Source organism: Episyrphus balteatus, chromosome X (assembly GCF_945859705.1).
Source record: "Episyrphus balteatus chromosome X, idEpiBalt1.1, whole genome shotgun sequence".
Classification (NCBI taxonomy): domain Eukaryota; kingdom Metazoa; phylum Arthropoda; class Insecta; order Diptera; family Syrphidae; genus Episyrphus; species Episyrphus balteatus.
Window position 1 is genome coordinate 5151535 of NC_079138.1, and position 12251 is coordinate 5163785.

Sequence of the window (12251 nt, forward strand, 5' to 3'; positions counted from 1 at the left end):
ATTAAGAACCAAGAAAAATCAATTTTTGTAGGCGTTTAAAATTGAAAAAAAAATAAGTAGTAGGTGGAAATCCCTGTCTAACAGCAACTTTACAAAACCTTCGATTGCTTCTTTAAATGCGTCATTAATTAGATTTCTTCTAGCATAATAGGTGCGTCCAATAAAAAGAAAAATCCCTGAGGGCTTGGCCTCTTCAAAAGCAAGTACGAAACGGAACTATGTAAATAAAAATACTTTCTTTTGACAGTTGGAAGTTATTTGTGAATATAAATACACATATCAGAAAATTGAATAAGATTAAGGCTCGTCTTTGATAAATCTAGGAAACCGACTTAGAATTTTACTTCTATAAAGCTTTATAAATGCAACAAATTTTTCTGTAAAGTTTTATTGGAGCAAAATTGTTCTTTGCAAACTTTGTCAATTTTAACAAAGTAATAAGTGTCACTTTTGACTTTGACAGATTTAATAACTGTTATTTTTGGATAAGATTTGTAAAGTACATTTTTGTGAGTTTGATTTATGACAAATTTAAAACGGCCAAATGTATTTGTTAACCTTGTTTCTTTTTTTGCTGTTGTTTGTAGGTCTTGATTTGACTGTTTAACAAAACAGAGCAGAGAAATTTATTCATAATCTAGATATGAAATTTTGCAGTGTTTTTTTTTTCGAAATTTGGGGTGTGCTTGAGTACTAAAAATTGACAAAATTTTTCATAAATTTTATTAGTTTTTATGATAATCATGAGGAAAATCAATTCACTTTTGCTAGCGGTAACACTTTAATTACAAATTGTTCAGTTTAATTGAAAACTCTGTGAATAGTCAAGAGGAGTTTTTATGTAGCCTAGTCAGGCCATTGATTTTTAAGCAAAAAGAGAAAAACGTACACAATTTTAGCTCTGTTGAACGAGGGAATAGTTATATTCGAACAGAAAAGTTTCGTGAGAAACGTCAGAACAGAAATCAAACAACAACAGCAACAAACACATTTGACAATTATTCTCATGAATATGTTCTAAATTTTGTTGATAAATAAAAGAGAAAATTCATCTTCTAAAATTATTCAACATATATAGCATCAATGAACAGCAAAGTAAAAACAGTTCAGAACAGAAAAAAACATCACTTGAACTGAAAAACGCTGTACTTTTCTTTTTGGAACTTTCCAGAACAACACATTTTGACGTTTTATTTTTTAGTACATATTGAAAAAAAGTCAAATGTTACAAAAAATTTAGTTAAAATGTAGGATAGGATAATCGAGTTGGTTTATTTGTTTGCCGGAGGACCTATGAATTCTGTAATTTTCATTTGATTCAAATTAAGTTTTCTCAAGATATATATTTTGGGTAATTTTATCAAACATGTTTTTAGAACATCCGACATGTAGGTTACTGACAGAAAGTAATAAAACTAACAATTGTAATTAATCACTTGCCAATTTTTTTTTTTTTTTTTATTTTGAAAATTAGACTTATTTTAACTAATAAATTCCACTGTAATTTATTGGTTCAACAATTTTATTATAAACTTCAACTTTATACCGGTTCTATGTGCGATACAAGTAGGTACATATATTCAAATGCAAAAAAAAAAAACATGTTAAAATTCCACTCTCGTTATCATAATTCTTATATTTTGTTATCAACCATGTTATTTTTATTTGAATAAGAGTATCACACAAAAACGGCTTTATTCTAAAAATATTTTTGTGATATTCTTGAGACGAAATTGATATGGGGCATTGGCAGCAAAATTATCGTAGATTAATAAGAAACTTGAAAGACAGACGGGTGGTTTGTTATAAATTTTTTTATTTTTTTTTTTAATATAAAATTTTTGCAATCTCCCGAACTCATTGTCTTCGTAGGTCCAATTAGGGTCTAAAGAAAACTAAAACAGTGACGGAGCGCAGAAAAAGCGCACACATGCAAGACAATCGCGCATCGCTACAACAAGCTTAGCAAGAATTTGAATTTCAAATAATAAACATAAATAAAAAAAAAAAAAAAAAAAAAAAAAAAAAATAGAAATAACTGTAAAAACAGAGGGGAATTAAAAATATCACAACGTGTATATTTTTTTTTTAAACTTTTTTGTTGTTGTATCAAGATATTTGGCGTTTTTTTTTTTTGTTTCTAGTTTTTTTTTTTTTTTGTTTAGAAAAAAAAAAATGTAAGTTTTTTTGTTTGCTATATCCGTATCTTCCCACGGAGAAAAAAAAAAAAAAAACTTAAAAAAACAATCAACGACCGTTTTTTACCGTTTAGTACCGCTCGTAACCCGTATATACCAGAAGTTTGGAAATATTTGTACGATTTTGTTCAACTGTTGGACTCTAAGCTAACGAGTATTTAAGCTTAACGCAAGAACATAGCCATAAGCTATTTGGTTTAGTTAGCACAGAGGCGACACAGGGCAGCAGCGAGCGCGAGCAGCACTTTCACTCTGTCTAAACAGCACAGCAGCAGCACTACTAAAACACAGAACACACTTCTTGTTCGTTTTTGGATCTGCTTTTTACTCGTTCTCGTTGTAGGTATATTGGGTTTGAAAACAAAAACAATAAATTTGAAGAGGAAACACTCGCTATGCGTACCGCATAACCGCGCCAACACACTATTGCTGCCAAACTATTTTTCGTGTTTGAAATAACTTTTTGAGCGAATTCACACCTTGAAATTGATTATGTGTGTCCGTCTCCGTAGTCCGTTGAGTTAAAATAATCGCAATCGCAATATCGTGCCGCGCGCCCGGCACAAACATACACACATAAAAATCCAATCCAACACCAAACAAAAAACTACTGCCTGCCTCTGACTGAAGACTGAACTCGAATTGAGTTTTATTTTTTTTATAGCTATTTTCTCTTTTACAAAGTTCCAAAGTTTCAAAGGCTTATTCCATTATGTTCTCTTTCTCTCAATATAAAATATAATCTGTATAGTGATAGCCCTCTCTGGGTCTATGATATGTTGGAATGTGGGCGGCCGCCACCGAAGATGAAAAGTGAGGAGGTGGGATAGATTTCGGGTTGGATGAAGTTAATCACTTAAGGAGAGAAATACAATTTTCACTCGCCGTAATCGTCATCGTCTGAGTCTTTTTTTTTGTGTTATTTGACTCAATTTTGAGTTATGGATGAAAATAGGAGTTGTATGTCTTCCAAAATTATTTTCCTATAACTCAAAGTTTTGAGTTGAGTTTGAGTATTGATCACTTTCGTTATTTATGTACTATAGTGATTTAATAATTTTAAAATTATGAAAAAGTAGCTAATAGAAATTTATGGGAGTACTTATTACAGTTTTTGTGATATGCTAATTTTTTATTTGAATGAAGTAAAAAAGTGCCCTATTTTGAGCTTGAATTTTTTTTTTGAAGATTCAAGACAAGTTTTTTTTTTTAAATAAAAGCCTAGAAAAGTTTTTTTGTGAGACAACTTTGAACAGGATGACATGCTGTTGGAACATTTTATTTAATGGAGAACAAAACGAGGCCTTTCCATGTTTTGTTTTTTCCTTTTTTTTTGCTATGTTTTCTGTCATAATTTTCCCTACGCCAATTTCTTTTGCAGACAGTTCTAAAAACAGCTCTTCATTTTTTTTTTTTTTTTTTATTTTCAATCTCTTAGTGTTGTAAAGATGATGAACTTAATGACGTTAGCTAATGCTCCTTCCCTTATATCTTTCTGATATATACATTTATGTGCCTTAAGGGACTTGCTCTAGATATTGCAATCCATAAGGAACAAAGAAGATTATGTCATGATGACATACTTGTGCCTCATAATATGGTGACAATCCTTTTTTGGCTTTTTTTTTTTTTTGTCAAACACTTAAAACTTTCATTACGTAAGCATTGACGAATACAAAAAAAAAAAAAACAAAACTTTTTTCTCATAAATAACAAAATTACCATCATCAGAAAGTTAACGTAATTTTTGGAAGTTTAATTAATATTTTTTGTCTAAATGTATATTATTATTATAGTTTTGGGCTTAAAATAAAAAAAAAACACACCCATTTGTTATGTAATACTTACTTCGGTGAGAAGAGTGACTCACAATTATATGAAAAATAAAACATAACATAACGAACATAGGTGTTAAAGTTTTTAACACATTAAATATTATGTTTCAATATCTTTTACACAAAAAAAAAGAAATCCAACCAAGTTGGCAACACTCGAACTCATCATTTTGAGTGTAAAACCTTCTAGTGAGCATAAGAATGAGAATGCAATAAAGTATTCAACTATGGACATGTGCAGTGCAGTTGCAATCTCTTTAAATTGAAACAAATAGCAACATTTTGCAAAGAGAATATAAGAACATGATAGGAGGATATACAAAACTTGAGCATTTTTTCAAGAAAACAAAATTTACTAAGAAATTGAAGAAAAAAAAAAAAAAAAAACGAAAGAAATCTCAATGGTACATTTACACGTTTTATTATTTGGACATCAAATTTACAACAAAACCAAGCAACTTTGCTTTGGTACCTATGCATATTTTATTCTTTCTAAGTCGAACAATTAATACCAAATTAAAACTAACATACCTCATTACTCACTTATAATAACTTTCATTTAATGGTTGATTTGTAAAAAGACGGCTATTAGCCTTGTTCCTTAAGAGTTGGTAAATTAATACGAGTATACATTTCTCTCGATATTAGTTGTTTATTTCCTGAAGTCACGTGAGATTTTGTTTCCAGCCCTTCTTCTCTCACACAATTTAGGTTCAATATGAAAGAAAAATTACTCAAAGTAACTTGGAAAATATCTATGCAATTCTTTAACTATTTACTCATGCAATGGAACACGGCTAATATTATTAGGATATTTGTTTCTTATCAACTTACAGTAAGTTTACACGATTGACACTTGTCACACAACAATACTGTCAAAATAATGGGAAGAGAATAAAGCCAGAACCATAATTGGCGGATGGAGTCGGAAGCTACTGTCAATTGTTGTTGTTTTCTTTGTATTTAAGTTTTCATCTGTCGAGTGCGGTTGCGAGCTCTGTTCCCGACAATGATAGTTCTGGCTTAAGTTCATTTTGTACGATTCTGAGCAAAGAAAATATGGTCAAAATTTTTAGCAAGTTGTCGAACGTAAAAAAATCTACTTCTTAGTATGTATGTACTTAAAACTGCTTTCAGCTATTTCAACTCTATTAGTTAGTTTTTTAGTTTTTCTTCATTTTTAAAGGGTGTCCTTTTTTATTATACCAAGCTTATACGAGTAAAAAACTTTAATTTAATCTATTACAAAACAGACCATAAGACCATTTTTTCAATGACAAGACCTATTCCTATATATTAACATTTTGACGTTCTGTCATTAAATTTTACAATTTTAATGAAAAATTCGAAATTCAAATTAGTTTTTCCAACATCCTTAAATAGAAAAGATATGTTCTCATAAGGATTAAAATAAAATGGAAACAAAGGTAAACAGAAAACATAGTTTTATTTTAGAAGAATCAAAATCAATTAACTTAACGCGGTCACTGATTTGGCTACTACTTTTCTTGTTTGATGTTAAAAATTGAACGCATGAATATGACGATAGTGACTTTTTAACTGAAAAATCCAACAAATATTGAACTTCACGAACGCTTAACAAAAAAATTACTGACTGAAAAAAACAAAATATATTTAATATTGGCAAATTGTTCTACACTCTACAGTGATATCGAAAATAGACCTTAATATTTCCTTTAAATTCCAAAAGCATGCACATTTCACAGGATGTTGCAAGTGTCATAAATAATATCAAATAAATAGATACTACTTTGTTATAGAAATGACAAAAATATCAGCTTTGTATTCATGAACTTTTTTTTGCAAAAATTATGAAATTAATACCTAAAATATCCTTATGGTTTTATGGTATTTCTCATAGCCAGAACAGAACGAAATTGAAATGGGACCACACTGCAGGCACCAATACAAAAAGAGTTATCAAAATTGATTCACTCAGTCCAAAAGTTATGAGGTAACAAACACAAAAAAACAAAATTACAGACGGTAAATAAAATGACCGCCTTGATTGCCCATCGAAAGCTGAAAAAAATTTACATTTCAAACCATTTGCAAAAATTAAGGTACCTACATTCACAATACATCATTACTCTTCAGATGGGCATTCTGTATTGTCCAGAAATTCAAATCTTAATTTCAGAATTTAAAAATCCTATATACTCCACATATCGATATTTTTTTTTAATTTTCGAACAATGAAAAAGTTTTCAATATTTATGATTAGGTTTTAATAAAAAATATATTTACGTACTCTTTGAAAACGGAAAAAATGAAATTTACGATGTGTATTCAAATCATTCACAAGGACATTTCAAATGTTTTTTTTTTTTTTTTTTAGTACTCAACTGTGTATTACTCAGCTCAAGATTGTTTGAATACTTAAATTGGAATTTTTTTTTCTTGAACCAAAGAAATCACGTGTAACCTCAAGAAAGCTTCGTGTATATTCATTCCATAACAAACAAAAAATAATAATGAAAAAGAAAAATAAAAAAAAAAGCTACTAGAACGTGTACAAAAAGGGATTGCATTGAATAAAAAAAAAAAAAAAAATATTGTTTCATCGCATAAAAACAACCAACAAACAAACTCAAGCTCAATATCCTTGGCACATCATGAGGGTGAACCCTTACAAGAAGAGATTCCCTTGGAAATGCTTTGAACTTGATGCAATTCTTATAGAATATGTGGGTTTAGTATACGAGTAGTTTGTATAGTTAACGAGAGGAAACACCTTCAAAGTACCTATATTATGTTGGTTTTTGTTCTCCTGCTACCTATAATTTTTTTTTTGTTTGTTTTAGGTTTTAGTTTTAATTTTCTAACTATTTTCACACTTCAAGATATACAATAAAGAACAACAACAATAAATAATGGTAAAGCTATCATTTACCTACGTTTTAAATCAATGATGTGGAAGATTAAGCCTGTGGTAAATCAATATGGCCAATGTCGTCATTTGCAACAACATTTAGGTAAAAACATAAAAGTTACATCACTTGGCTCTGTCTGATCTATAAATTTTAGTGAATTTAATTTTTGTTTTTATTAATTTCTTTTTTTTTTCTAATTTATAATAATAGTTTAATTGTCATTGCAATATTTAACTAATATTTTGAAACTTTTGAGGCATCAAAAAGGGTTTCCTTTTTTTAAGCTCCAGAAAAGAGTTTTAACTCTAAATTACTTTTTAAACAACAGCGTTCAGGTGTGTTTCAAAAGTAATTTTGACATTTGTCAATTAACTTGTTATATTTCTTTTATTAAAACAAGTAGGTATGTAATAAGGTTCAAAACTTAAAAAATAAATCGAATAATTTTAATACCAATAAAAACTGCAAACGAATTTTCAAGGACTTATAATTTAGTATTTGAGCTGTAAAAAACTGATTTGTAAAATAACCGTCAAATTTTATTAGAAATAATAACCAAAAAAACCTAAACATATGTGGTATTTATAATTTAACCAATATAATCTCTTTTATATATTTTCAAATGGCTTATTAATGAAAATTTTACTTAAGAAAATATTTATTTACATGTCAATGTACTTCTTTTGTATGTTTCATTATTTTAAGGCCCATATTCATTTTTTCTACCCAGGGGCGTACGTTGAGTACCCGGGGCAAGACTAAACTTTAGGGCCCCTTTCATTTTTGGGTCCCATTTGATATAGAAATGAGAACAAATAAAAAAGTACGTATACGCCCTACTCTTTTTTTAGGAGCTCTAAGATAAGGTATATAATTTTTCTTTCAAAAAAACTATTCCTACTTGTTTTTTTTTTTTAGATGAAATAAATATCGTCGACGTTAAGCAAAATTGTTCTAAATCCACTTTTTACCGAAAATGAGATAATGATGCAGTTTTACTAATTTGAGGGTGCTCTTTCCGAATTTGAAAAGCGTTTTTTTTTTTTTTAATTTCTTCAGCAGATATTTTAATTTAATGGGACATAGAACAATAAAAACAAGTAAGTAGCTTTCTGAAAATAAGATCCGAGTATTCTTAATTGTTTTAAGTCCACTTTTTATTTATGAAAAGTGCGTACTTGTATAGGAATTGTTTTATGTCCAATTTTGGGTTTTTGGTTCTTAAAAAAATAGTATGTTTTTATTAATGAGATAAATTTGTATAGTTTATTCAAAAGGAAAGAACAAACTTCGCGCTCGACGCTTTTCGGTCGAACCATTTTTCATAAGTTTATTGAATTTTTTTATAGTTTTTTAAACTATGTATTTTATTTTGTAATAAACATTATGCCGAATATGATTTATTGAAAAAAGATTCGAAAGGAATTCGACATGAGAGCAGTGTCATCATTCACATCAACCAAAAACAGAAAAAAGAGTCACATGTCACAGTTGCGAACTTGAAGGAAAATAGGAACTAGAATAATTCTACATTTAAAATATGTCTACTATATGAGTTTTGCCACAATTCATAAATGTTTTCTTATTTTGAGTTTCTATGTGTAAGTATTTTTGAGCTTTATAAACGCATAAATAGAAAAGTGGTTAGCAAAAACATCTGTTTTATTACTTTGTTGTATTTTCAGATTACAAAAGAAACACTGTAAACAAATGAGTATGGTTTTTGATATTTATATAATGTATCGAGGGAAACACCTTCCCTAGGAGGAAGAACATGAATAGATGCAGTCTACCAGTAATAGCGCACGGGGCGAAAATTTGAAATAACTGGCGCCCAAGAGTTAATACGTTGCGTTTTATTACTTAAGTTATATGACTTTTTATGTCTTCTCAACACTTTTTACATAGTTTCGAAACTAGATTTGGAAAAAAGAAGTATTTTTTGGCTTGGTACACTTCAGCTTTTAATCCTCTAAATATTTTAGTTTAAGAACTTACGTAAGTTCCTTTCTTTAACACTGTAATTTATAAGTTTATAAGTAATTAGTAAAAAACACATAAAATATTTTAAAAATATTTTAAGTTTACTAAATCAGCTCCTGAAGTAGAGCGTCCGAGGAAACTACCGCACTCCTACCGGTTCAAAGCCGACCCCGGATGTAGTTATAAATGTACTAGATCACACATGATTAGTCGTTTACCACCGCCAATGGATCGTGGCAATTGTATGAACCCCAAATACTCAATTTCCTGCAAAGGAATTAAGTAAGAGGAGGAGATGTAACTAGTTAGCTTAAATTAAACTATTCACAAATGCAAATCACATCATTCAAAATCTGAACTATCTGAAGAGAAAAACAAACAAGATTTCGATTTTAATTTTAAATTGGTAAGATAATTATCTATGCAATCGCTAACAGATTGCGCAAATTTGATCTACTCTATCTTTTAAAATTCAAAACAACTCCAGTGTACCACAAGGCAGACACCTTGGTCCCTTGGTGTTTCTAATTTTCATTATTTACCATAGTCGACTGTGTTTTTTCGAACAGACGTTCAATATTCAGTGCTATGGTGGTTGTTAACTGATAATTCATAGAGCTTGCTGCCAACATTTTTAAGTTATTGGCGCGGCGACCACGACTACCGACGACGACGGCTAGCGGCAGATCGAAACGAATACGTCAAGTGCAAGTGTTGATACAAAATTTGGAGCATAAGCGAATATTTAATTTAGGTATACTAATCTTGCCATGTGTTGTGCACATATATACAATCTTGCTATCCAAAATAGGGAGAAATAGTAAAAACAAAAAAATCTCCTTTTATCAATTAAAGAATCGTACTCGTAGCAGAGATTCAAGATTTTAAAATGCCTTTATTGTGTCTATGGTTTTCCATCAGAAGTGGGTTATCGAAAGCCTAATGTAGTGTGCCGCATGACTAAATCCATTTGGTTTATCTTAAAAGTTTCTGTTTTTTTTTTTTTTTTTTTTGCTGTTGTTGTATTTTTAATTTTAAACTTTATAATTACGTAAGTAAAATGACTCAGTTGACGTCATTTATGATGAAGTGTTCCACCCTTTTGTGTTGGATTTGTGTAGTTTTATCTGGATAAAGATTACAACTTACTCCATCGAGTGATGATGATGGTGGTGGCATGGGTATGCGGAACAACAAATAAACTATAAACTGTTTTTGTTTATTGTAAAACCACATGCAATGCAGTATTAAAAAAAAAAATTGTTGGTCTTGGTTGGGATTCGGATATAGCAAGATCTCCTCAAGAACCATTATAGTTTTCATCAGCTGTGCCATTTATCTGACGCGGCATGACGACGATAGCCGGCGGCGCGCGGCGTCTATATCGGTCGCACAGGAGAGAGGAAATCGAATGATGAAGATTATACGCGTAGGTGGTGTTGGTGGCGGTGAATATGTAAATAAATAATTAAAATGATTTTTGTTGTTGTTGTTGTTGTTTTTGTACATACAAATCGGTTTTAAAGGTTGTACTGTAATTATTGTACTGTTCAATATGTACAACACGCATGTACAACATGATGAAGAAGCTCTACTCCGCTCACCAGGAACTGATATGGATGTGGATTTCATCGAACCACCCCCATATACAGGAGCCGTGCCCGTTCCCAATGCAAAGGGCAATCTAGATGCTCAGGCACCACAAGGTCCAAGCTCTACGATTGAGGGTAACGAACACGTCAACAAGCCCCAGCAGAAAGACTATTTCACTGGGGCACAAAGACGTCGTATAGCTGCGCAGATAAGAGACGGCATTGAGCCCGAAGAAGCAAGGCGCATAGAAAAAGCCAGATACGCAAAATTGCTAGCGGACAAAAAGGCAGGCGTATCAGTGCAGGCAACAAATAAGGGCAAAAGGGAACGGTCGGCTGACAACTCCCCTGCAGGAGCAGCCTCGAAGAAGCATCGTGCTCACGAGAAGACCAGTTTGAGCCCAAGCACTAGCAAAGACAAACCCAGCAGTGCCGCCAAAACTGAACGAAACGGTGGAAAAGCAGACGAACAATCGCGACCAAGCACATCAGGGAGCTCCTATCGGGACGCCACAGCCCAATGTAAGGTCGCGATTATGCACTTACTCCACCCATTACAAACACTTTCTGAGCGTGAAACCAAACTGGTGAGAAAAAGCGTTCTGGAAGAGATGGACAAAGCAGACAAAAACTGTCCAACAATCAAGTTTGTGGCCGTTTCGGACAGAGACGGATGGCTTTCTTTTACCTGCTACGACACAGAGACCAAGAAATGGCTCATGTCTACAGCAGGTAAAATAAAGCCATGGAAGGATGCAAAACTACGTGTGACTGAGGGCAACGATATACCCAAGCAACACGTTTGCGTCACATATGTCCCGGAAGATGATAACCTCACCAAGGACATATTTATAAATCGGCTTGGTAAACAAAACACCGGTTTAAACACTAAAGGCTGGAGAGTCCTCAGGATCATCAAGGAAAAAAGCGGCGGATATCACGTCACTTTCTCCGTCGATGAGAAATCCAAGGACTCCATACTGAAGTCCAAATGCAAACTGTTCCTAAACTTCTCTCAGATCCAAATTAGGATCAAGGGAAGTTCAAGGCAGGAAGCCACCAGGACACAAGAGTCTAAGGGTCTTGTAAAACCACAGGAAGCCAACAAAGATGCTCCTGTAATCAGTGGGTCAATGGTAGAGGTTACCAACCCCAGGAAGTCTAAGACGTCTGAAGACTTATCTCAGACCGATGAGACCCCTGGAGATACCCCTTCCACTGCACCTAAAGCTGATACTGGCGTTCCTGCCAGTAAACCCGCTCAACAATAACCATGGGATTGAGGTGTATCCAAATTAATCTGCAGCATGCGAAGGCTGCCTCGGCAGTACTAAGCCACAGATTCAATAAGGAACACCTTGATATAGCCTTTATCCAGGAACCTTACATAGTGAAAGACCAGATAAAAGGCCTATCAGGTGAGCTAATTTATGATTCTAGTAGTGAAGGTAGACCTAGAGCTTGCATTATGATAAATAAATCTATAATAACCATTCCTATTCCACAGTACACAAACAAGGACATGGTAGCAGCTATCATCCAGCTGCAGACCTCGGAGGGTAGGTCAGAAGCTGTCATCTGCTCAGCCTACCTGGCAGGGGATTCTGCCGACCTAAGCTTCACACCACTGCAGGATCTTATAGACTACTGTGGCAGAACAGGCCGGCAAATCATCATTAGTTGTGATGCTAACGCCCATCACACTGTATGGGGCAGCTCCAACATAAACAAAAGGGGTGAGTACCTTCT

General features: G+C 32.5%; 1 protein-coding gene across 11 annotated transcripts in view; it reads right to left on the minus strand.

Moving 5' to 3' along the window:
* LOC129920663 (plasma membrane calcium-transporting ATPase 3) overlaps window positions 1-12251 on the minus strand; it is a 147318-nt gene that overhangs the window by 82916 nt on the left and 52151 nt on the right. For 3 of the 11 annotated variants that reach the window (XM_056002116.1, XM_056002111.1, XM_056002113.1), the window contains exon 1: window positions 2266-2813. The exons of 2 other annotated variants lie outside the window; for them this stretch is intronic. The gene's annotated coding sequence lies outside the window, so the exon portion shown is untranslated. Of the gene's footprint in view, window positions 1-2265; window positions 2815-12251 lie in introns of those variants that run through there. 6 more of the 11 variants (XM_056002115.1, XM_056002114.1, XM_056002117.1 and 3 more) reach the window with 4 other exon arrangements.